The sequence below is a fragment of the Mus caroli genome, unplaced genomic scaffold (genome assembly GCF_978045245.1).
Source record: "Mus caroli unplaced genomic scaffold, Mus_caroli_1 scaffold_14, whole genome shotgun sequence".
Lineage (NCBI taxonomy): Eukaryota > Metazoa > Chordata > Mammalia > Rodentia > Muridae > Mus > Mus caroli.
In genome coordinates this window covers 9,872,754-9,898,671 of record NW_028227269.1, presented here as the reverse complement: position 1 = coordinate 9,898,671, position 25,918 = coordinate 9,872,754, and positions in this window count along the sequence as shown.

Below are 25,918 nucleotides of genomic sequence, written 5' to 3'. Positions count from 1 at the left end.
TTTGCTTTGTTGTTAAAAAGAAGAAGAAACAGCTCAGTTTTGTGTGTAAGTTCCTAGCAGCAAAAAGTAATTCCAGGAGTTGCATCTAATGGTTAAGAAACATCCAAGCCTCTGGAAACAGCACAGGGGAGACAGAGATTATGGGACTGGAATTTGTCTCTTGAAGAGAACTGAACTACATCAATAAATGTGTTCCTTCAACGATAAAAAAAAAAAAAAAGGAAGGCAGTGCAGACACTGGGATGGGAATCTAGTTAGAAGAGGTAGGTTATGCTTTGGAAGGATATCATTTGTTTCGGAGCCTTCCTTCTCAATGATTTCCACTCCTTGCCACCATGACAGGAGCAGCTTTGCTCCACCCACTGTATGCTCAGCTTTGTCTCAAGCCTCAAATGATGGTACCCAGTGACAATAGCTTGAAACCCTGAAACTATGAGCCAAACCAACTTTCCTTCCTACGCATTGACTTGGTGCAGACGTTTTGTCATAGGCTGGAGATCCCACTAACTTACTTTCCCTAGCGCTTCCATCCTTTCCCGAAAACATTTCCTGACCATCTTCTTTGCCCTAGAGTATGCACTTTGCATATAACATGAGTTCTTTGCTCTTGAAGGTCTTACATGCTACTCAAGCCATAATAAAAGCATCACAAGGTGATGTGGAGATACCAAGGTGTGGCCTTCGATCCACCTCTGAGCGGTAGTGACCTCAATTTCTAGGAATCTGTTGCTTGCTTGACTGCATGGAAGGAGGAAAGAAATTGTCTAGAAAAGGGAGAACACATGGGCCAGAGTATGGAGGCAAAGTAGACCTTTCAGAAAGAACAACAGCTTGTGATAGGTGGCCCAGAAGAATTGGGTATCATATTAGTGGTCAAGGGTGGGGCCAGAAAAAGAGAAAGCTGAAATTTCTCCCATAGACAATAGGTCATGAATAAAATAAAGTTTTGACAGTATATGGTGTTTTAGACCAATAGCTAGAGTGGCTTATTTGATGGTTACATGGAAGTTGGAGCCCAAGGGAAAGAGAAGAATGAGGAGGAGAACATTGCAGTGTCTCATCAGTTAGGGTATCTGTTGATAGACTGCGATTATACTGTTTTAATAATGAAGCCAAATATACCCTAAAGCATCAGTGAACATCAGAACCTATGTTCTGAGGTCATGAACTGTTGCAGAAGTTTACTGCATTCTTCAAAAGATGGTTTCTATTCAGACATGGTGGTGTAACTCCAGAGCTCTAGAGGTGGGGCTCAATGCCTATTTCAACTATACTGTGAGATCTGGGACACATGAGGTCCTATCTTAAAAACAAAAGCAAAACCTAAAAACTAATCCAAAACAAACCCCAAGCCCCCAAACCAAACCAACCAACGAAAAAATAAAAAACAACCCAAAAAAATCCAACAACAAAAAACTACCATCACCAGCATGACCAACAGAAACCAGTATGACTCTTTTGACATCTCCCATAAGCTTCTGAATCTCTACAGAGAACCCAGCAAATGGGAAGAGTAGTAGTTCACAAGTAACCAATCATGTGAAGCTAGGCAGACATGTATGAAGCTCAGTTTCCTAGCACTTCCACCTCTATAATGCTTTTTTTTCAAAAGTAATTATCCACTTAGCTGCTCCAATGAGAACTTAGACCACTGTCAGCTCCTGGGGTGCAGAAGCAATTTATTTCCCTCTGCAAACTGTGGGCACACTGCTCTTTGTTTAGACTGTCCTGCTCATTACTCCTCTCCTGAGTGTCTAACAGCTTTGTATGCCTCATCTCATTGAATTCTCACACACAGCTATCAGGCTCCCCATGGTAGCATCATCCTCATTTTAAGCAGGAGGAAGCAAATCATCGCAGCTACGTCTGTGGTAGACAGAGACTGTGAGCTATCGAAGCAGGCCCCTAACATAGCATACTGTGTGGGTGTGGGTGTGGGTAGGCCATGAGGCCTCATAAGCAGAGAAAAAGGAATTCTAAAGACAAGAGTCTGGTCTTTGAAATCAAGCCTTCTTGCATGAATCCTGTCTTTTATTTATTTGTTCATATATTTTAATTACTTCTCTCTCTCTCTGTCTCTCTCTCTCTCTCTTTCTGTCACAGTGTGTACATGAAAGTCAGAGGTCAACCTTGGATGTTGGTCCTCACCTTCCACCTTGTTTGAGACAGGTCTTCTGTGGTTAATCACTGTGTATGACAAACTGGCTGGCTTGTGAATTCTGGGAACTCTCTCATCTCTGCCTCCTGTGTTGACATAGGAGTGCTGAGAATGCAGACATGTCAGGCTGCATATGGATCCTGGAGTGTAAATCTCAGGTCCTCACCTGCATGTCAATGGCTTTCCTACCAAGCCACCTCCCCAGTCTTGAATTATGTTTTTACCACATGCTAGCTGTGCTGGTAGTCTTATATCAAGTTGACATAAGCTTCAGTTATCTGAAAGGAGTGAGCCTCAATTGAGAGAATGCCTCCATAAGACCCAGCTGTAAAGCTTCTGTCCCGTTTCCTGCCTTGCTTGGGTTCCTGTCCTGACTTCCGTTGGTGATGAAGAGTGATATGGAAGGCTAAGCCCAAGAAATCCTTTTCTCAACTTTGCTTTTTGGTCACGGTGCTTCATCTCAACAACAGAAACCCTAAGGCAAGCTGGTACTCCAACTTGGATAATGGGGTACTGAGGTGATCGACCTGATTGTGATAGTTTTGGGGAGGGTTGTAGAAAGACTTTGGAACTTATGACTAGAAACATTGCTGAGTGTTGAGAACAGTACAGATGATGAGGGCATGTGAAATTTTAGAGGGAAACAGAGACACTGCCGGACTTATGGTGTGAAGAGTCTGTGCTGATCAGCTGAGGCTGAAGAATTACCTGTGACTAACAGGACACCAGAACAACTACTAAAGTGAAGACTGTGCATTACTGGGATGCTCAGTTCTGGTTGGATGGAGCTGAGAAATTTGCAGCGATTAAGAAGAGATCATCGCTGGGCAATGGTGGTGCATGCCTTTAATCCCAGCACTTGGGAGACAGAGGCAGGCAGATTTCTGAGTTTGAGGCCAATCTGATCTACAGAGTGAGTTCTAGGGCAGCCAGGGCTACACAGAGAAACCCTGTCTCGAAAAAAAACAAACCAAACCGAAGGAGAAGGAGAAGGAGAAGGAGAAGGAGAAGGAGAAGGAGAAGGAGAAGGAGAAGGAGAAGGAGAAGGAGAAGGAGAAGGAGAAGGAGAAGGAGAAGGAGAAGAAGAAGAAGAAGAAGAAGAAGAAGAAGAAGAAGAAGAAAAGAAGAAGAAGAAGAAGAAGAAGAAGAAGAAGAAGAAGAAGAAGAAGAAGAAGAAGAAGAAGAAGAAGAAGAAGAAGAAGAAGAAGAAGAAGAAACCATCACTGAGGTGAAATATTCTGGGAAGTGTTTCCTGAAAGTCAGCACACAGAAGCTGTGTTCCAGAGGCATCCAAGGTTATCATACTTTGTGCTTGCAGCTGAACTTGGTAGTGTGAGTCACCCTGATGGTACTGGGTTTGAAGGCATGAAGGACTATAGAAAGCAGCTGAAGCTTGGCACTGTGAGAAGCCAGGAGAGGCCATTGGTGAAGGTACAGCCTTAGTGGCTGATGAAGTGATGCTGCAGAGAAATTCAGGCTTGTAGGAGAGGCCACTGGTGAAGGTGCAGCCCAGCAACAGCAGAAGACCCTAGGATCTTGGAGATGCAAATACCATGGATGACTACCAAGAACAGCAGCAGCAGTCGAGTGGAAGCAGCCAGAGCCTAGAAGACAAGCTGAGTGTGCTACAGAGGGCAGATCTGGAGAAGTGACTCAAGCCCTTTGGAGGAACCCAGAAAATCATGAGTGGATCCCAGACACTGGGCATTGAGGTTGGTTTTGCTTTGTTCTGATTGTGACTGTGCCCTGGTTCTTCCCTCTTGGCGTAAGAAAGGACTTAATTTATTTTAATTTTACTGAAGCTCGAAGTTGAAAGACTTTGGGTTTTAAAAGACTTTGGATTTTTAAATTAGATTGACAATTTTAAAGGAATTTTTACTGAAATTTTGAGGTATTTAAATTTCTAAAGACTCTGGCACTTTCAAAAAGTTATTTATGATTTTAATGTGAGATCTTGTGATTGAATAAGAAAGGAGGGTTGTGGCTTAATAGTTATGTGTTTGTATGTCAAGCTGACAAGGGGTCAGTTGTGCTAGCTAGTCTTATGTCAACTTGATACAAGCTAGAGTTATCTGAAAGGAGGGAACCTCCATTAAGAAAATGCTTTCAAAAGATCCAGCTTAAGGCATTTCTCAATTAGTGATTAATGTGGGAGAGCCCAGCCCATTGTAGTGGTACCATCCCTGGGATGGTAGTCCTGGGTTCTTTAAGAAATCAGGCTGAGTAAGCCAGGAGAATCAAGCTAGTAGTCCTCCATGGGCTCTGTATCACCTGCTGCCTCCAGGTTCCTGCCCTGTTGTAGTTCCTGTCCTGACTTCCTTCAGTGATGGAAATACAAAGTGGAAGTGGAAATCCAATAAACCCTCTCTTCTAGAACTTGCTTTTTGGTCATAGTGTTTCACCATAGCAATAGAAACCCTAAGACACTAGCTATGGTCTCTTCTCAGGGCACATATGCAGGAGCTTATGTGAAATGCAACAGTGCAGATAAAATACTCAAAGGGACCAGTTCAAGTGATGGTCAATACAGTTAGGTCTCAAACTCAGGACAAATGGCTAAGGGAGGTGCCTATTTAAAGTATCAAAGTGGATGCTGACTGCCAGTCTTTCTCAGCATTGCCAATACCTGTTTCAGTGTCATCCTGGCTGGCAGATATCACCCCTGCCCTGAACCTCTCCAGCTCCTGAACCTCCTTTCCTCCCCCCCCCCCCAGCTTCTCTGATTCCTTATAGCTAGTTTGGTTACCAGGTACCTTGGTTCTATTGGTTTCTGGGTTCCCAGGAACCCACTTGTTTTCTCTCTCTCTCTCTTTTCATTCAAATACATTCTATCATTATCACAAGAGTTGTTAATAAAAGCTCAATCTCAATCCTCCCAGCCTCACGTGATCCCAGTATTTCCAGGCAAATGTAGCACGGTCCTTGATGGAAGAAGGTCTGTGTGATACATCCATCTTGGGAGAAAACCCTGACCAGATACACTCCAGTATATATTGATTAATTTACTCCCCAACTAGAAAGTGCACAAGTCAAGATTCCAACTCGGCAGTGGCTTCAGGGCCAGCAGCCTTCATTGTCTTTGTCCTTGCCTTTGCTTTTGTGGCCATGTTTGAAGCAAGAATAACCAGAGTGATTAGAAACCTAAAAGGGGCAGAGAGAATTTGTGCTCCACTAGTGCCTTGGCAGGGATTGCTTTTCATGTAAGATTTTAAATGACACACATTTGTTCTGAACGATTAACTTTGTGGAGCTGGGATAACACAGATTTTTTTTGGAGTAATATAAACAAAAATGAGATGTTAATTAAATAGTTACTTTTAAGAGCTCAGTCATTTACTAGCTTGAAAAAAAACCCCTACTCATTGCATTATTGTGTTGCCATTAATTCAAATATTTCTAAAGAGAAACATGGAGATGAAATGCTTTTATTGAGTGTTTAGATTTACATAAACATATCACTGGGCTGGCTGGGTAATATCACTTATGGCATATAGTCTTTATCATAAGCTCATGAGTTATCTCCGTGGCCGAGAACAACAATGCTCAGAGATGTTCTGTAGCCTTCTCAAGTTCACAATACCAACAATGCAGACCTGAGGCCAGGGTCTTCCTATTTACCATATGCTCATCTGAGCAGACAAATGGACTTTCAGATTTAAACTGGTGAACATTTATAGTCATGACCTTCATCCTCCACACTGACACTGAGCCCATGCCCAGACATTGGCTAAGAGACACCTGGGGTTTGCATAGAGGGCAGAGCAATTCTCAAAGACTGGAAGCCTCCATTACTCCATGTATGAGCATGCAAGATACTAACAGTTGTGGTGAAGAGGAGACAGAGATGGGGTAGGGACAGAGGAGATGATAATATTCAAGTGCATTCATAGGGTTATGATGCTGATCTTTAGAGGGGTGACATTTGAGCATAGCATAGCATGGAGTCATGAGTTAAACAGGTATCTTATAGGTTCTGTTGGGGTTGGAACAGTCTGGAGAGCCTCCCGCGTCTGAGTGTACAGGTATTAGTGGAAAAGGATCACTGTTAACTGGAGAGCTGGAGATGTTGACAGGGAAGTTGGGTTTTGACATGGGGATATGGAGATGAAAAGACAGTAGTCATGACACGAACTTTAAAATACAGTGGGAGATTTTTTAAAGCAAGACAATAATATGAATTCTGAAAAGAAGTTAAACTTCTAAAGCAGGGTTAGTTAGATCTTTCTGTGATAACGGAGGATTTTCTTTTTTCTTAATATCCATTTTCTTTAATGTCATAGCCAATAGCTCCACGTGATGATGGAGTATTTAATTTGTGGATAGTGTAACTACGGGACTGCACTCATTGCTTTATTTAATTAATGTAAATTTAAACTTGAATTGCAGTGTGTATCTAGTGATGACCATGTTGGATGAAATTGCTCTATTTAAAGAAATATGGGCTAAAAGATGCAGCTTAGTTAATAGAGTATTCAGAGTCCTGAGTTCTATCCCAAGAATTCGTGAACCAAAAGTGGAAATGTATGCCTATACTCCCAACACTTGGGAAATGGATATATGCATGGGATCAGAAGTTCAAGGTCTTTCTGGGCTACACAAAGAGCCTGAGGCCAGACACAACAAATCGATCAAATTATTTTAAAAAGCAGAAAATGTTCTAAATCCATTTTTATCAGGGGCTTGCCAACAGACTGTGAAGGTTAAGCTATAAATGGAAGAAATGCTCACAGATTCCCAGGAACCATCTGAGTTATGAGTTTATGATGGATAAGACAGCATAAGAGAATACCCCAAATTAATTTTAGTAAGTATCTGCAATTAATATTGTAAAGAGGGGTTTATTCAAAGCACTACTGGGTGGTGGTATCTATCAGGTCATTTGGCCATTGTTGTCATTTGGGGATGGATAGGACGGAAGAGGTTCCAAAGGTAGACAAAAATTAATGTTTTACCTAGTATTTTGAAAGTCCATTCCAGAAGAACAAGTTGTTATATGAATACATGTTATGTATTCATGTAATACACACATACACACACACACACACACATATATATATATAATTCATATAACACATAATACATACAATTCACACGAATACACTATGGGAAGATACTATATTACAAGATAGCTTAGTTTGGGTTTCTATTGCTGCGAAGAAAACGCCATGACCCAAAAGCAAGTTGGGAAGGAAAGGATGCTTTCAGCTTACACTTCCACATTGCTGTCCATCACCAAAAGAAGGTAGGACAGGAATTCAAACAGGACAGGATCCTGGAGGCAGAAGCTGATGCAGAAGCTAGGCAGTGGTGCTGCTCATTGGCTTGCTTTCCTGGTTTGCTTTCTTATAGAACCGAACACGGGATGTATGCCTATACTTCCAACACTTGGGAAATGGATTCATGGGAATCAGAAGTTCAAGGCCTTCCTGGGCTACACATAGAGCCTGAGGCCAGACATGACCAATCAACCAAATTATTTTAAAAAGTACCAGCCCAGGGATGGCATTGGCAACAATGGGCTGGGCCCTACCTCATTGATCACTAATTGAGAATCTGGATCTCATGGAGAATTCTCAACTGAGTTTTCTTTCTCTCTGATGACTCTAGTTTGTGTCAAGTTGATATATAACACCAGCCAGTACACAAGATCAACTGAAATTTCAAGCTGTTTTTTATTATGAGGCCAGAAAAAAAAAAAACCAACAAAATAACACACACACACCAACAAAACAAAACAAAACAAAACAAAACAAAACAAAACAAAACAAAACAAAACAAAACAAAACACCTTGAGGCAAATGCATAACTTTGCTAAAGGTCAAAGCTAGCCCTGCTTGGGTCTCCAGCCACGGCCAGCAGTACCATTTGATCTCAGAGACCCAGCAGCAGGTATGGCCCTCACAATCACAGACTGTCTTCCAGACAATCCCCCTTCATGTAGGAGCTGATGGTAACTTGGTGGGGGCTTTGGGTTGAGGCTTTCTTTGTACTTCCAGGGATCTGGGAAGGCCTTGTTTCCTTTTGCAGGAGCCCTGAATTTCAAAAGAAGGAGAAGCAAAGGCCACGGGGTAAAGATTCTCATGATCTCACAGCTCTTGAGGTTCCCTTGACCTCCTGGGCTCTGAGAGTCTTCCCTGGAACAGAAGTAGCTTTTGCCAGGCCTGGAAATGGAACAGTTCTTCTCTAGCACTGAAGAGCATAATAAGCATTTCATGTCTTAATTTTTTTATAATTTTATATCCTGGAGTAACAGTGGGGATGGCATGACTTTATTATTATTAATTATTATTATACTATTATAGTTTCCAGTCTGGCTCTTTGATATTTACAAGTTCAGACAACGTGTGGTTTCCAAGCCAGATTTCATAACCTTAAACTACCTTCCCACTTGGCTCTCATCCATTCTATTCTGTTTTAGATCTTGTTTATGTTTGGCTTGAATAACCAATTGGCAGTGGTGTTTATTTTGCCACATAGATGGAAAGTATCAGAGGAAGACAGAGTCTTGGATGGCATCTACAATGAAGCGCAGCTACAAAGCTTGGGGGTCAATGCTTGCCAGTCCCTGGCTGGGTGGCTGAGTACTGAAATGCCCACTGAAGTCTGTCTGATCCCTATCAAGTGCCTCATGAGGCTGTAAGCATCATGTCTACAGTCTGGAGTCTCTGTTCAAAACAGAAAGTCTCTTTGCTACCAGACCTGGCATTGAGAGCCACATATCGTAAGTACGTCTGTGTGTGGCCTGACGTGAAGTAACATGAAAAGCCATTCTGGGAGGACACTGTTGACGACCCTAGGCACCAGACTGAGTTCATACAGAGCAGAGGGTAGTGTGGTTCTTGGGACAGCATTGAGGCCATCTGGAAAAATTGCTACAAATGCAAGTTCCCTGTCCTAGACCAACTAAGAGTCTGTCTGAGATATCTGATCAGACCTTCCAGGAGCCTCTGAGCTACTCTTAGTCTACAAACCACTGGTATAAGAAACAGGAGCCAAAAGTAAAGTGTGATGCTTTGAACAAAAGAGTCATGCATGCGCATTTAGACATTTCTCATCCTAAACAGGAAGAGACATGAGAGCCAGTACTGAGTCGTCAACCAACATAGTTGCAAAATGTCTGTGCAAGGATACAATGAGTGTCCGAGCCAGGATGTAGCACTGGCGCTAAAACTCATCAAACCCAGCTAAAAGATGGCAAAGGGACTTAATTTACAGTGCTTGGTCACTAGGAATTGTTGAGTAAGAGGACGAGATTCCTAGCTTCTGACTTAGGTAGATAGCAATGTTATTTAGCAAAATAGAAGACACAAAGAACACTCCCTTTTTTTTCTTCAAACCAAAAAAAAAAAAAAAAAAAAAAGCCAAAGAATAGTAATTCAATATACAGTTGTATTTGTGTGGTTTGGTCTGCTTGGCCAGAACTCTGGAGGAAGGATTCTGTTGAAAGGTTGATAATAAAGTATTGACCACAATGTCATGAACACAGCGAGGCTTATTGAAACCACATGCCTCCTGAATGGGGATACATGCTATGACGGTTCTGTCTTCACTTCACTTGGGCACCTGCATTTTCAGTTAAAGAATTGACTGTGGAGATTTTCCTGAGCTTGAGTACAGAGAGAGTCCTGTTAGCACACCAGTGCCAAGGGCTGCTTTGCGTGAAAATTATGTTCCCTTCACCATGCCGTGTCAGATCTTTGACACTGGCAACTTTGCCAACGCCAAGGATGTGGTTTTGACCAGGGTCTGTATAAATGTAGGTATTAAGGAGCTATGCAAAAGATTGGTTATTCTGTGTGGTCATAGACTTCAAAAGGTCAGAGCACAACAGGGCCACAGCATTTGATGGCAGAAAGGGAGCTCAATGATAAGTCATCGAACCTGCTTATTTCATAGATGGAAAAATTAAGGCTCAGGGTTGTACAAGATGAGGGACCCTTTCAGGGTAAACACAGGATGCTTTTCTCTAGGAACGCTTGCATACAACCCCTAATTTTGTTGCATATCTCATTCAATGGCAGTGTTAAGGTCGAGCAAGCTAGGAGGAAGTAGACACAGCAACATGCATTTTCCATGTTTCATATCAGTGTTCCCAGTAACACTGGGGAATACTAGGAATTCTTATTTTTGCAATTGGGCATACAGAAGTTAAGAACGTCTGGGATCTTGTTAAATCATATGAATGATAAGATGCTCTATTGGTCACTGTGTAAGGCTCCCCACAGGCCCACTTGGTCTCCAACTGATAGTATTGATTTTGTTTTCTCTATCTTCGCCTATCCCCCTCAGTTATTGATGCCTTTTGTGGATACTGTATCAGCTTGATGCTGTCCTGCACCCCAATCACTGTTGTCATGCCCTGCTTAGAGTCCATTGCCCATTTGGTTACAAGCTCGAGGATGGAGAGAATGTACCCAGTCATTTTATTCATAGCTATGTATGTACCTGACACCTTTTCAGGAGGTAGGACCTAATTGGAAGAAGAGGGTATCCAAGGGACAAGACTTAAGGGTTACATCTCAGATTGGCTATTGGTTTTATTCTTTCTCCACTTCCTGGTTCCAGACTGTCTTACCACTTTACTATTGCTGTGAAGAAAAATAATACCAGAGTAATTTAGGGAGAAAAGAGTTTATTTCACTCACAGTTCCATATAATAGTTCATCATCAAAACCAGTGAGGGCAGGAACTAAAGCAGGGTAGGAACCTGGAGGCAGGAGATGGTATAGGGACCTTGAAAGGGTGCTACTCACTGGCTTGGTCCTTCTGGCTTGCTCATACTGTTTTCTTATACAGCCCAGGACCACCAGTCTAGGGATGGTACCACCCACAATGGGCTGGACATCAATCACTGATTAAGAAAATGCTCTACATGTTTGCCTACAGTCAAATCTTATGGAGGCATTTTCTCACTTGAGGTTTTCTCCTCTCAAATGACTTAAGCTTATGTCAAGTTGACATAAAACTATCTAATACCCAGTCATTTGAGCAAGCAGCTTTATGTTTCTGCTGACACACCAATGGCTTCTAGACCTTCTCATATTCCCCTCATCCCTTGCCTCCCTTGTGGATACTGTATCAGTTGATGCTCTCCTGTGCTGCCATCATTGCTCTGCTCCTGCTAGAGCCTGTTGCCCCATTTGATTACAAGACTGGAAGGGCATAACCAGTCCATCTTTTTCACAGCCATGCATGTATCTGACACCTAGTAAATGCCAAACAGATGCTTTTTTTGAGAGAAGGGGTTGGTGGTGGTGGGGAGTCTTGCGCGCGCCCCGACTTGCCAGCAAGAACTACACTGCAACAGGATCCTTCTGCACACGTTTATTGGGAGAGCTTGATTGCAGAGGTGAAGAGACCCCAAGCCCAGAACTGGTGCTGCTTATATAGGCCTAGGAGAGGCGTGTCTCACACCCGGATTGGTTGTGCTTGGGTTATGCTTACCACCTCATATGCATGCCTACATCTGATTGGTTAACTTGTCTCTCATCTGATTGGTTAACTTGTCTCTCATCTGATTGGTTAATTTTGGTTAATTCTCAAAACCTTGGCAAAAAAAACTTTACTGCCTATGTATGCATGGTGGCCAGCGGAAGCCAGTGCCACCCTGCAACGGCACATGTGGCTTCCCACAGGGAGGTGGAATGTGGGCTTTTCAAGGGCAGCAGCCATGAGCTAGCCATCCCATTCTTCCCCAGGCCTCAGACTCTGGTGGTACCATCAGTTCCCTGCAGAACTGCAGAGGAAGAATACTGCTTACACTTCTCAGGTTCAGGAAGATGCTGCCCCTTCAGGGAAAGAGGGTGGTTGGTACAGAGAGAAGAGAGTGAAGAATCCAAATACAGTATTAGGATGAGCTTGCAGATGGTCTTTCATGCATAACACTGTGAAGGTGAGGAGCCAGCTTCAAGGGAATGAGTAACAGGGAAAGGAATGAAGACCACCCTTGTGTAGTACATGTACTGCTCAGCCTGCTTTCTTTCTGGTTCACACAACCGCCAGGCCTCAGGCTGAGGTATCTCACAACACTAGTGCACAGTGGGCACACTGTAAATGATAAGTCGGTGCTTGTGAGAAATGCCAATAGTACAAATGTTTGTTCAGCCTTTCCTCAAAGCTAGTTTCCTCTAAGAGTTTTTGGCCATAAAGTAGAATACCTAAAAGCTGGAGGAAACTGGTGTCCTGGGGGGATGGAGATGACTGTAGTACCCATACAAATGGTAGGTAGCAAGAGGGTTCTGGACCCAATCACATACCCTCCAACACTTGCAAACCCCCAGCTAGCTGGCTGTGGGTAAAGTCCGATGGAACTGCTCAAGGGTCCCAGGGCATCCTGTCCTCAGGGAGCTTAGGTCTCTGCACTCAAGGAGCTAGAATGGTACTTCCTGAGAGCAATTATTAATCAGCAGTAACAGCGGGGAACCTAATGAAGGGTCATAGCACCGAGGCTCAGAAGCCTACAGGGCGCTGAGTGTGGTTAGGGAAAAGCCAGTTTCCTCTCACCCTTAAGGTGACCTCTTGGTAGCCCCAAAAGATAGCCTAGAAAGTCCTGCCTACATAAAGCATGCCCTAGGACATATCACGAACACTTGTAGGTGGACAAGGAGTTAGCCAGACTAATGGAACAGACAGAGGGACATGGAGATGGGAGCTGTTGCCCCAGGGTCTCTGTTACTATCCTCTCATACCCTCTTACCTGAGGCTCAGCATCCTTTCAAAAACAAAAAACAAAAAAGACGAGAACGAGGAAGAAAAGGCAGGCAGGGATGAGTGAGACTGTTCTCAACACAATTCATCTACCAATGGGCTGCCGAGCTGTGTGGTCCCAGGGAAACCCTTTCAAGGCTTGGTCTTTTGTGTGTGGAGAGGATGGTGATAAAGCTTTCCTGCTCCTGTGGACCCTGAATGAAAGTCAGTGGTTGAAAAGAGCACGTGAACTGGCTGAGTGGGGAGGCAGCCACTGAAGGCTCCCTGTGGCATACCAGCCTCTGGGAAAGCTGGGCTGTCTGACCTGGTGTTTTGGCAGTCACGTCACTTGCTTCGGGTCTCAGTGTATGTATATGTGTGCACTTGAGTGTGCAGGTGTCTGTGGGTGTTTGCTGCTGTAGCGAAGGGGTTGGTGGAGGGAGTGACAATTTTGTCATTCTTTTTTTCTAACTCTGTAGGATAAAGCCTGTCCCCTAAGTTTAGTCCTTTGCCTGGTACCTGTCACGCATGGGCATGTGTGCACATGTTTGTGTACTGTGTGTTTGTGTGTGGGTGTATACTGTGTGTGTATGTGAGTGTGTGTGTGTGTGTGTGTGTGTATAGAAGCTAGAGACCACTTGGCTGTGGTTTCTCAGGTACTAACTATCCACCTTGTTTTTAAGTCATGGCCTCTCAGTACCCAACACTGGCCATACAGGCCGGGCTGACTGGTGAGCACCAGACATCCATTTCCCCCGAGTTTGGATCAGGTATGTCTCTCAAGTCAGATGTCCTTTTTACTTGGGTACTGAGTAAACTCCGGTCCTTGCTGCAAACACTTTACTGAATGAAGCATCTCCAAAAGCCCAACCTGTAGCTTTTAACTCTGCCTTCCCATGACAGAGTCCTTGTCACTTAAGTTTCTTGTCCTGAGAGCAGGGACTTGTATCCACTGTGCTCTGCTCACTCCCAGTCCACATGTGTGAGACTCCCTGGGAAAATGCACCTCAGTGTAGCCAGGGAGGAAAAAAGAGTTGGTCCTGCCTGATGTCTCACTGCCTTCCTACACTGTACTAGACACGCTAGTCTAACCAGTCTCAGATAGGATTCTAGGAGGGAGATATTTCCCTCCCATTCTGCAATGCAGTCATTAAGGCTCAGAGATGAGCTGTGAACAGCCAGTAGCACAGTGGTCACCAGGAGGGGAACCCAGGGCTTTTACTTTATTTTTCTGTCATGAATTCTGAGGCATGACTATCATGTTTCCAAGACCGCTGACAATGGTCCCTTCTTCAGGCAGGATCCCCACGTGGGAAGCTTGTTCCTTCTCTTTGGATCCTCAGTGTTTGAGGCTGACCTTCTCTGTGACAAGGCCGTTCTCATTCTCACTCTCTTATTTCAATTTTACCCAGAGCTGGTGTAGGACATGAGGAGTTGAAAGAATGAGTTCTACACCATGGTCTGTGCAAATGTAGAAAGCATTCTTCTTTCTCGGGGCTTGTGTTTCCCTGTTAGTGATATAGGCTTAGTCTAGAATGCTACTGTAGGGCCTCTCCAGCTCTGCATTGCATTCTGAAACATTCTTTTCTGAAATCCAAGCCTGTCTTGCAGCAGCTTCATCCCTCTGGCTAGCCTGTCTTAAAGCACAGCGCCACCTTCTGGAGATGAGCTTACTATGGAGTCACAACTTGTCTCCTCACCACCACTCCCAACCCTCCTCATACACACACACACACACACACACACACACACACACACACACACACACACACACCACACACCCTTTTGGTCTAGCGTCTGGCTCTGGATCCTCCCTTCCCTGAATGCCAGGCTGGAAACCTAATCAGTAGCCCCTGTCTGTCGGTTGTGGGTACCGCTCTTCAAACTTGCTAGGCAGTTCCAGTGGGGAGCCATGGCTTTCTTTCATCCAGAGGTTCTGGTGCCTTTCCAAGAGCTAAGAGCTGGGGCCACTGTAAGCACACTTGAGTCCTGAGGCAGCTAAAATATGTAAGGGATGTGTTCCTTTGGAAAGCAAAGGCAGAAACAGCTAGGGTCCCCTGCCCCCACATACTTCCCTTTTTGTTTTTGTTTGAGGGGTAGAAAGCATCATCAGAAAAGTAACCAAGGAGGTCCCCAGATATTCTCAGAGTTAGTGACATATTTATTTATTTTATGTACTCAGTTGGAAAAAAAAACAGTCAAGAAAAAAGACATAGAAGAGGTGTGTTTGGAGTTGTCTCTGGGCACCTGGCCTTTGTTCATTTGGTGTCTGTCTTAAGCACATACAAGGGGCTACTCTCATGCTGTCATACCTAGATGGACTGAGGACTCAGCTGCCACAGGCTTTTGTCCCAGGGGCTGTCTGCTAATTACCTGTGGGATGAAGTTTGGACTTGTCTTTTTGTTGGAGAACCTCAATTGCCTCCAACGAGATAGGCTATGTGTGGCTTTAAGAACCCGAAAGTACAGCCAGCATCTGTCTGGGGACATTAGCTGAATAAAGTCTAGACATGACAGGTAAGAAGGAGCTCTGGTCTCAGAATTACATGCACTCCCTGCTTTCTGTGCTTGTAAGCATCTTCCCTCTGTGTCTGGGGCACCTTGCTCTACAAGGGGAGAACAGATACAAAGGTTTCTAAACTCTCCAGTTCAGGGTTCTATGAGTCAGTTGCCTGTTGAGTTTTCATCCTGACTCTGCCTCTTAACAGGGGCAGGGAAGTGCATGGGTCTATTGCTCTGCCTAAGCTTCTGGGGTCTACCTGCTTGCAGGGTTCTTGAGGGGTAGGGGCAGAAAGACCTATTTGGGTTGTGCATGATTCCATGCTTAGAGTCACCAATGACCGTCACTGAGGTTCCCGCCCTAGCTAAACTACAGGAGTTGTGAACAGTTTCAGAGGAAAATGTAAATAGTTCCAAATTACGCACTTGCTTGCTTCTGTTCAGTCTGGTGGTCCTGCGCAGAAACACCCGTGTGCCTAGGTGCTAAATGAAAAGGCCCACAGGGAGGAAGTCCAGAAGGGCGCTACTCTGCTGCCGGCACCCAGCCCTGTGGCAGTTGGCAGGAGCTCTTGGTAAATCGCTTGGAATCCTGTGGGTACCTTGCCATGTTCATTGAAGATATTAACACCTTTTGTCTAGAGCCAGAAGCCGGCAGTTCAGGCACCTGGTGCTAGACTTAGCTTGTCCAGTGGAGAAATTAACATCATAAAACTCAGTTAACAGAGATGCCGTGGGTTTAATTAGTTCCTTAACAATTAAAGAAGAATGATGAGATCTCGGGTTTGAGCTCTTCAGCTTCGAGAGCAATTTGGATGGAGTGGATGTCGCTGGTTGATGTCTCCCTTGAAATTCTTGCCTGGCAAAGTGATTTGGGGAATTATTTATGTTGCCCTGCTTCCAGGCGAATGTATACACTTTCCTATAACCCCAAAGGGAGTACTTCCTGGTTACCTCCCTAGCAACTCTTTCAGAGAGAGCCTGAGGCTGGAGGGAAACGGGCCGGCGAGTTCTATCTTTAGAGTTCTGTTAACTCTGCATTCCTGCCTCCCTCTATCCTCAGCAACCCCACACTGATTCTGCCCCTTTCTAAGCTCTATGGGCATTGTTGGAGCTATGTGGCATTATTGGTTTTCCAGCTACCTCTTTATTGTATTCATTATGCACTTCTTTATAAGACATCAAAAGTAGGAATATGGCTGTTGTGCCGTTTATCTGTGGCAGGGGGACTTAGTCATGGTAAAACTGAGAGTGGGGATAGCCACCATGACCAGTGCTCATTCTGGAAGCCTATCATCTTCAGCCCATTAGCCTTCTGCTTTCTTCAGGATGGGAACAACAATTATAAAGTGTTCTCTGAACATGAGTCTCTTGAGCCACTAGATATGGAACCAGCCATTCTTTATAATCTTGCTACTATCATGGAAGGTGTATGGGCTTATCAGGAGTGCCCTAACCCACATCTTCTGTGTCAGATTATGTGCTCATGCAAGCTCTCCTGGCATTTTTAAGAGCATGAGGAGGTGTAAGAAGCACTGGCTATCTCCCAGGTGTGCTTGTTCATTCTAGGGAAGGCTGGGTAGCCCAGGTTTTCTCTTCCTTGGCCCAGAAGATACTCTTTTTCTCCCATCCATCCACTTCTCCCATCCCTCTCTGGCAGCAGCATTGTCTCTGAACCTTCCTTGGTGGTCTAGCTTCAGCATCTTGCCAGGCTAGGCAAAGACACCATGCCATACTGACAGATGGTCCTAAGTGGAACAGACAGCAGAAATGAACGTTTATCAAATTTGGGTGGTGAAGACCCTGTTCCCTCAGCAGAGGCTGTCAAACAGCTGTCATGTGGGAACATATGGTCCAGCGGTGAGGGCGCAGGCCTGGCTAATCCCACTCTTGTAGAGATTAGCTCTGATGAGTGAAAAAAGTTGCACTATCACCGGGAGCTACCTATGAAGGGATGGTTGGGGGCTGCATTGTGGCTAAGTTCCCAAATTACTTCCCCTATAATTCAGGATGGAAAAGACAAGGTAAATGGCACTAATAGAAATAGAAACAACCATAATACAAGAATAATAGCATAGCATACCATAACAACACACCTACTGCTTATCAGTTGCCTGCTGTGTGTCAAGTGACACAGCAGGTTACTTACATCTACTATTTTATTAACTTTCCCCAGGAGCGCTTTTAGGGATGTATTACCACGTCCATTATACAGATGAGGAAAGTACGTATCTGAGATGCAATTTTGGGCCTCTTGGTGGTTGTGGCAATGCTATCTTGGCAGATCAGGCCACACTCCTGCAGGCATATGCACACTCATGGTACTATATACAGGGCTTTACTTAGGAACCTGGGGATTGTGTTTTAAATCTAGACTGTCCCACACCTACACCCAAGGCTCATGTCTTAATCACTTGGCTCTAAGCTGGTAGAGCTGTTTGGGAGGATTATGGAAACTTTAGGATGTAGAGTCGAGCTTAGGGCCACAACAGATAGGGCTTTGAAGGTTATTCTTGCCTGTCCAATGGTAAGCTTCCTGCACTGGTTGCTCTGTGAAGAATCCTACCACACTCTCCTGCTACCTCCCAGGTACTGATGCTTCCACGCCTTTACTGCTGTGGTAAATTGGATGCTTCCCAAACCACAAAATAAACTCTGCTTCCTCATGCTGTTTCTGTCAAGCATTTTTTCTCAGTAATGAGGAAAGTCACCCCAGCTTTACACTTTGCTGCACTCGGAACAATGGAAACCAGGACTGTCAAGTCTGCCCCCTCCAGTATTGTCTGGTCTGGCATCTTACATCCTCAAAAGAAACACTCCTGCTCCTGTAACCATACATCAAGGTGCCCTCAGGCAGAAGCAGGCCATTCCAGGGTTCTAAAAGCAGAAACACATTCTCATCCTGCAGCTTCCGAAAAGCAAGCTTTCTTGTAGACAGAGGTCACACAGCCTGGCCACGAGGGGTTCCTGAAAGTGGAGGGAATTGAAGTAGGGGCCCAGGAGAGAGATGCTCCAGTATGCCCGAGGGACTGGGGAGGGAGCCTTTTCAAGCCAGAGATGGCTCCAGGTGGCTGGCATTTCAGAAGTCATTGTGTTTCCTCAGCTGAGGCTGCTCTTTTTTGGATTGCCAGGTGCATTTCTCTCTTGGTCCAGGAGTGGAAGCTGAAGGGCTGGGAACCAGTTCCTAGTTAGCAACTTGCACTGAGATTCTGATCTGATTAGGATGGGTGGGGCGAGAGTGCTGAATACAACAGTAGATATTAAAACACAGCTATGTGTGCTTTGTGCTTGGAAATAAGGATTACTCAGGCCACTGTGGAAACTCAGAAGGCCTCCTCAAACGCCCCTACAGGGTTCAATAAATGGTCCCAGAGCATGCATGCCCATAGGAGTTCGTAACTGAGAGACCAATAGGCAAGAAAACACTCAGTTCAAAGTCTTGTTTGTTTGTTTACAATTTATTTTTATGTGTGTGTGTGTGTGTATGTGTGTGTGTATGTGTGTGTGTATGTGTGTGTGTATGTATGTATGTGTGTGTGTGTGTGTGTATGTGTGTGTGTATGTGTGTGTGTGTGTATGTGTGTGTGTGTGTGTGTGTGTGTATGTGTGTGTGTATGTGTGTGTGTGTGTGTGTGTGTGTGTGTAGAGGCAAGAAGATGATACTGAACCCCCTGGAACAGAGTTGCAGGTAAGCTGTCTGACACCAGGGCTAGAAGCTCAATGCAGGTGTTCTACAAGAGCAATAGATGCTCTTAACCACTGAGCCATCTCTCCAGCCACCAAAGACTTTGTTTTGTTATGAATAGTTTAAAGTATTACAAGAAAAAAAAGCCAAGGGCATGATATATACATCATTTAAGTTATAACCAGAAAAAAATCAAGTCCATGACATATACCTTTGTTGTAACTTAGTGGGATATGTGATAGGCTGTGTCCAAACTGTCTTTACATAGTGCCAGGATTCTGTAAACATTTTGCCTTTTATGATGAAAAGGATGTTGTAGAGGTGACTGAGTTAAGGACCTTGAGATGAGAGATTATCTTGGCTTATTTGAACCTGTTCAATGTAATCCAAAGGGCCCTTATAAGTGAAACAGATGTGACTGTAGAAACTGTGTCTTTGTTAGAGTTTTCTACTGTTGTGATATAACACAATGACCAAAGCAACTTGGGCAGGATTGGGTTTAATTCGGCTCACAATTTCATAAAACCTTCTGTCAGGGAGGGAGATCAAGGCAAGAACCTTGAGGCAGGAGCTGACACCAAGGCCAAAAGAATGTTGCTTGCTGGCTTGCTCCTAGTGGCTTACTTAGCCTGCTTTCTTATAGCATCCAGCACCACCTATCTACAGTGTCACCATTCCCTGTGGGATAGGTCAATTCATATCAATCATCAGTCAAGATGTCTCACCACATACGAGGCCATAGATCACTCTGGTGGGGGCATTTGAGATGCAATTTTCCAAAGTGGCTTTAGCCTGTGTCATGTTGACATAAAAACTAGCCAGCACAGACTGTATAACTACAGTTCAGAGAGCTTGCTGAGTTTGGTTCCTAACACCCACATAGTGACTCATAACTGTCTATATCTCCAGCTACAGGGATTCTAACGCCATCTTCTGGCATCCTCCAGCACTGCATTCAGATGACATACATATACATATATGGAAGCAAAACATTCATTCACATAAAATAAATCTTGGAGCAGGAAGAGAATGAGGAAGAGGAGGAGCAGAAGGAGGAGGAGCAGGAGGAAAGGGATACCACAGTGTGAGGCAAAGCCAGAAAAGATGGGATGATAGAGTAGCAATCAGAAGGATACAGTGTAGAAGCTGGAAAAACAATAGCAAGGCTGGAGCCTACAGAAGATGCACAGCATCCCTAAACATTTTAATTCAGCTTAATGGGACCTATTTCTGAACTCTTGGACTTTATGCTCATAAATGTATATTATCTGAAGCCACTAGGTTTTAAAGGTTTGGTACAACAGCAAGAGAAACCTAGCACAGGGCTCATTTTGAATCATGCTTGTGAGAATGGCAAGACCTTGTGTCACCATGCTGGAGAGCTCAGTCAGTTGCCAGACATCGACCGACCCATAAATGTTACAATGCCTGTTTGCCATCTTGAAGACAGTAACAACTCCAGAGTCTTTATAATGTACACCAGGAAGAACGTAGTTTTGGGGGGAGTGGGCTTACTAGGACCAAACTGAGGGCCTTGTACCATACTAGGCTAGCACACTGTGCCTGCAGCCATGGTGGGGGTGGGAGTGTGGTATCTACAGGATAGGGAGACGGAACAGGACTCACAGAGAAACGGTTAGAGCTTCTACTCTGACGAGTGTAGAAACTGCTAGAGGTCACGCTGGGAGAGTCAGAAAATATATTGAGTTTAGTTTGGAGGACTGATTAAAATGCAGGCAGGTGACTGAGAACAGGGACTAGGGCTATATCCTAAACAAGGCCACATATGATGTACAGTTCTCAGAATGTAGCTATAAGGTTGGGGATGACAGTTCCTGACATGGACAAAATCTAGACATTGCCTACGGAGAAGATAATGAATAACAATGATAACGATAAAGATAATAAATAAGCAACCATCAGCTCAGCACGATTTAAATAAGGTTGAAAAGATCAGTATATGCTCCTGAAAGGATCATATTGGCCATGAAAAGAATTCTAGATGAAAAGGCAAAGGGCTCTTTGGGAAAAAAAAGTTAGCTGTTCTATTTTATGTAAGAAGAGAATGGTTCTTAGAGAGGACTCTGGAAAGTCCTTTCTGTCTACTTTGGTTGCATGAGTAGGCTTTGTGCTCCAGTGTATTGCCTCTGGAGAGTGAGGCCATACATATTACTAGGTTTGGTCCTTGGGACAGGCCCTGCCGTAAGTACTCACACTTACTCTGAATGATCAAAAAAACCTGGGCATGCTGCTTTCTGCTCTGGAGACAGAAAATCGTATGGGTTTTATCCCAAATCACAGGCTGCAAGAATTCTACCCTATCTGTAGAAACAGTCAATACATTTCTGTTGTCTATAATATACAGCACAGAAGACTCTGGATGCTGGAGGTAGAGCAAAAAGTGGTTTGCACGGGAATGAAGGTATTATGAGGAACATTCACTGACTGCTGAAATTAAAACCAAAGCATCACAAAACACCTGCCCTTCCATTCTCAAAATCCCAGAGACAGCGAGGGAAGCAGATCCCACGTCACAGTGACTTGCGATGCCAGAAACCAACAAATGAACACTCATCCTGGATCTATTGTGGAACTAAAGAATAGCTGCTAATTCTGAGAGGGACAGAGTACCTTTCTGATATCCCACCAGCAGGATGGTGAGGGGCAAGTCCTTGATTTAGCTCTCTTGGGTTCTTGAAATATACGGGAAACCTTAGCTTTAGAATGAGTCAGAGGTACTGGAGAGCTACTGAGGGAGTACAAATAGGACTGAAAAATTAATGTTATTAGGAGAAGTATTACATTATCATAGAACATTTGAGCTGGAGCTCTTGGTGGCCCACCCACTTGTGTATTTAATGATGTATTTCTGGGTGACTATTTGTTCATAAACTCTGTGAGAAGCAGAGCGGGTGCAGGGCAGGCTTCTCTAACAGGTGTTTCCCTGGCAACAGGTCTCAAAGTGGAACAAGAAATAATGATAAACAGTAATTTTGTACCTGGGCCCTTTTCATACCTGTTAGATAGATGCTTCTTGTAGGCTCGGTGTTGTAACTTGCAAAGGGATTTCTCGACAGCTCTTTGATGGTATTTAGTATGGAAAAGCACTCTTTCCATTGTTATTTCATTAAGATGTTGTTTTCAAATAGCTCAAGATTGGTTTCCTTTTCGACAAGGGAAAAAATCATCAAAAACTATTGTCAAAAATTGATGTGCTGAGATTCAATCTTGGCATCTTATTCTCAGAATGAACGCAGACACACACAGACACACAGACACACACAGACACACACACACACACACACACATGGACACACACTCATACACGTGCACCCAGATGATTTCTGTCTCTGAAGTGACAGATTCATAGTTTCCAGACATTGCTGAACTTGTAGAAGCTGCTTGAGCTAACAGAAGTGACCTTTTCTTTTATATTATCCATTGAAGTATCTTTTAATCAGATCATGTCTTTTAAAACTTTAATGTGCATTTGTTCCTCATACAGTCAGGTTGCTGTGGACAAGAATGACCACAGTCTTCAAGATTCCTTTAAAGCCTCCATCAAGGTCAGGAGGCAAACAATCAAGGTTCAACTGTGGATAAACAAGGGCCCAGTTGACCTCAGAGCTGTAACCCTTTCCTATGTGACTGTGTCCTACCTGTGCCATTTAGGGTAAGACTTCTGTTTGTTTGAAACCTTTATTTGTAGCGTACAACCCAATTATCACCATCATGAAATCCTTGGTGACTTGTAAGCATTTTTTATGTAAATTTTTTTATTTGGTGTGTTTTACCTGCATGTATGTCTGTGTACTATGTGCACACCTAGTGCCCATAGAGGCCAGAAGAGGACATGAGACAGTTGTGATCCACCATGTGGACACTGGGAGTCAAACCTAGGTCCTGTGGAAGATCAGCCAGTACTTTTAACTGCTGAACCATTTCTCCAGCTGCACTGTAGCATGGCTCTCAGTGACAGACACATACACAGTCCTTTGCCCACATGACTGTGCTTCACATATACCTTCTGATCAATGCTGACTATTGTTCTTTCTAATTGCGACTGCTACAGATGCTTACCCATCAGTATTAGGTCTTGCAGAAAGTAAGCTGATCCCCCTCCTCTCGAGAACCACAGTATTTATTTGTCATTAACGTTGTGGGTGGCTTACAAGCTCCTTGGCAACAGTGTAGTGTACCTGTGTTTGAGCTATGAAAATTTCACCTCAAATAATGCTTCTTAGGTTCCCTTTCTCTTCTACAATTGGTGATACAATCTGTTAATTTTTCATAGAGAAATATTTTATCTAGCTTGTTCTGAAATGCTCTATTGGCTTAGCAAAAATGTCAATAGACTTTGTTCAAATGCTCCTTCATGTCATGCTATGACAAGGTCCCATTCATTGTGCAAAGAATTAAGGATGAATAGGTCCTTCATCCAAAAAAAAAAAAATCTGTTATTCTTATAAGTCATTATCCTTACTAGCTGGATCTTTTTCTTCTTTCTTTTTTTGTCCCTTCGAATAAAACATTGTAAATGGAAGTGTCACCGCTCCAGAGTGTGTGGAAACATATTCTGAGTCATGTTTATTTGTTTAGTCTTTGTTTTCCTTTCTTGAGACAAGGTGTCTCCATGTAGCTCAGGCTAGCCTCACCCTCACAAGTAACTGGGACTACATGTACCACATGCCCTGGCTCATTTTATTTAAAAAGATAGCAATGTAGGAAAAGCACCAACTCCCTATATCTCCAGGCACACAGACAGAATATGTCTGTGAGAAAATGTGTGGGGTTTTCTTCCAGCATTCTGAGTAAGGATTCCTGATCTGTCACAACCGAATAGGGACCAGTTAAAGTGTCCTGACAGTCATTCAAAATTCTGACATCATCTACTTGGGTTTAGCCTTAGAGTTCCCCGAGTTTAGAACATAGGCCTACAGCGAGATACCAGTTTGCAAGACCTATGAACTTCTGATCAACAAATCTAGGCTCTTGTGATCCCTTTCCTGGGGTCAACTGAATTATTAGAATAGTTCACAGAACTCAGAGACACATTGACTAATTTATGAAAAGAAGACATAAGAAGATAGCTAACTGAGTAGCCAATAGAAGAGGTGGTAAGGAGTGAGTTTTATCTAATTCATAAGCCAACTCATAAGCTCCCTGGGCTGTCTCTTTGGTGGAAGTTTCACTATGTAGGCATAAGTCAGTAACATCAATAGTCAATGAGAATAACCTTGACTGACCTCCAGGACTTTCCTCTTCTCAGATTGGGGTTAAAAGTGAATGCCAATCTTGTCTTCCTAACTTGTTCTTTCTTGGTCTCAGCCGCCATCTTGAGCTACTACCTAGAAATGCTACCCACTAGTCACCGCATTAGTACACAAAAGACATTTAAAAAAGATACATCGGAGATCCCAAACATTTTAGGAACTATGTGTAAAAAGATGGTGGTGAAGATCAGCTGTGTGTCTGACATTAACACACTCACTTTCCTGTGACCTACAAGATTTTCAACTCTCGTGGCAGCTTCTATCTTTCCTATTTCTTCCATACTCTGCCTTTGAGCCAATAGTTGACCATTTTAGGATTTGGAAGATTTCACAACAAAACAGTGAGAATATATTTCCCTAGATCTATAATAGGTTGTAATGGGATGAAGGAAACACTGCCAAGATATCCTAGTAACAGAATATCTTAAGCAAACCACACAATTGCTAAGCATTTAGTGATTATGAAGAAAATTTCTTTGGCAAAGCAGAAATAGACTTCCACTTCAAATCTGTGAAATGTGTTTGAACATCAGTGGTTCATCTCATTTTCATTTGGAACCATTCCACCACCTGTAGGCAACTGTGAGACCGCTGGGAACCTCCAGGGACATGTGGACCACACTTGAGGTAGTGCTGGGTTTCTTGGAGCTGCATCCTTCCCATATGGCATTCTAATGCTCCAGTATGGAGTACTTGGGCATCCTCTGAGTCCCACTTCTCCTGACAGCTGCCAGTATTTGTCATGGGCATCATTTTTGACCTTTCACAGTGGCTTCCACCTGCTCATGGAATGAAGTCCAGCTTGCTCAGGGTAGTAGCCAAAAACTATGTGTGTGGCCTGTGGTCTCTCGATGTTGCTTGTTTCCAAATTCTCTGAGTCTACTTAGGTGTCCTGTGCATGACTTTTCATTCAGGTGATGTATCCTTACCTCTCCCACATTCTCTGGCCCACCTGTGAATACATGATGACAACCTTGTCTGCCTGAGAAGTACCCATGGTAATGCCACAGATTGGCATCACCTCCTGCTTTCACACAGACACACTGACATGATGGTAGGAAGACGACTGACCAGCCCTCATCACAGCAGCCCTAAAGACTGAGTATTGTCCAGGAATTTAGGCCAATATTTTGTGTTAAACGTAATGGCCTCTTTTTAAATTCTGAATTTAAATTTTTTTTTTGTTAATTTCATGAGAGCTGTGTGCCTGTTCCTTCTGCCCATAGATAGGCATCCTAGATAAAAGTGACCAAAGGGTATGACTCTCTAGAACAGTGGTTCTTACCTTTTCTAATACTGAGACCCTTTAATACAGTTTCTCATGTTGTGGTGAACCCCAATCATAAAATTATTTTTGTTACTACTCCATACCTGCAATTTTGCTACTGTTATGAATTGTAACTTAAATATCTGATATGCAGGATATCTAAAATGCCACCCCAATTGCAAACTATAAGTTGGGAACCACTGCTCTGGAAGGTCATGATTTAGGGACCAGCTAGCAAGACTTGGAAGGAAGTTGTCGAGGTCAAAGCAACTGCGTTTTCCCTGCCTATTCCTTTGTCCACATTCCTTTACTGTGTTGATTTTCTGTCTTGGTCTCTATTTAATTTTCTTCAT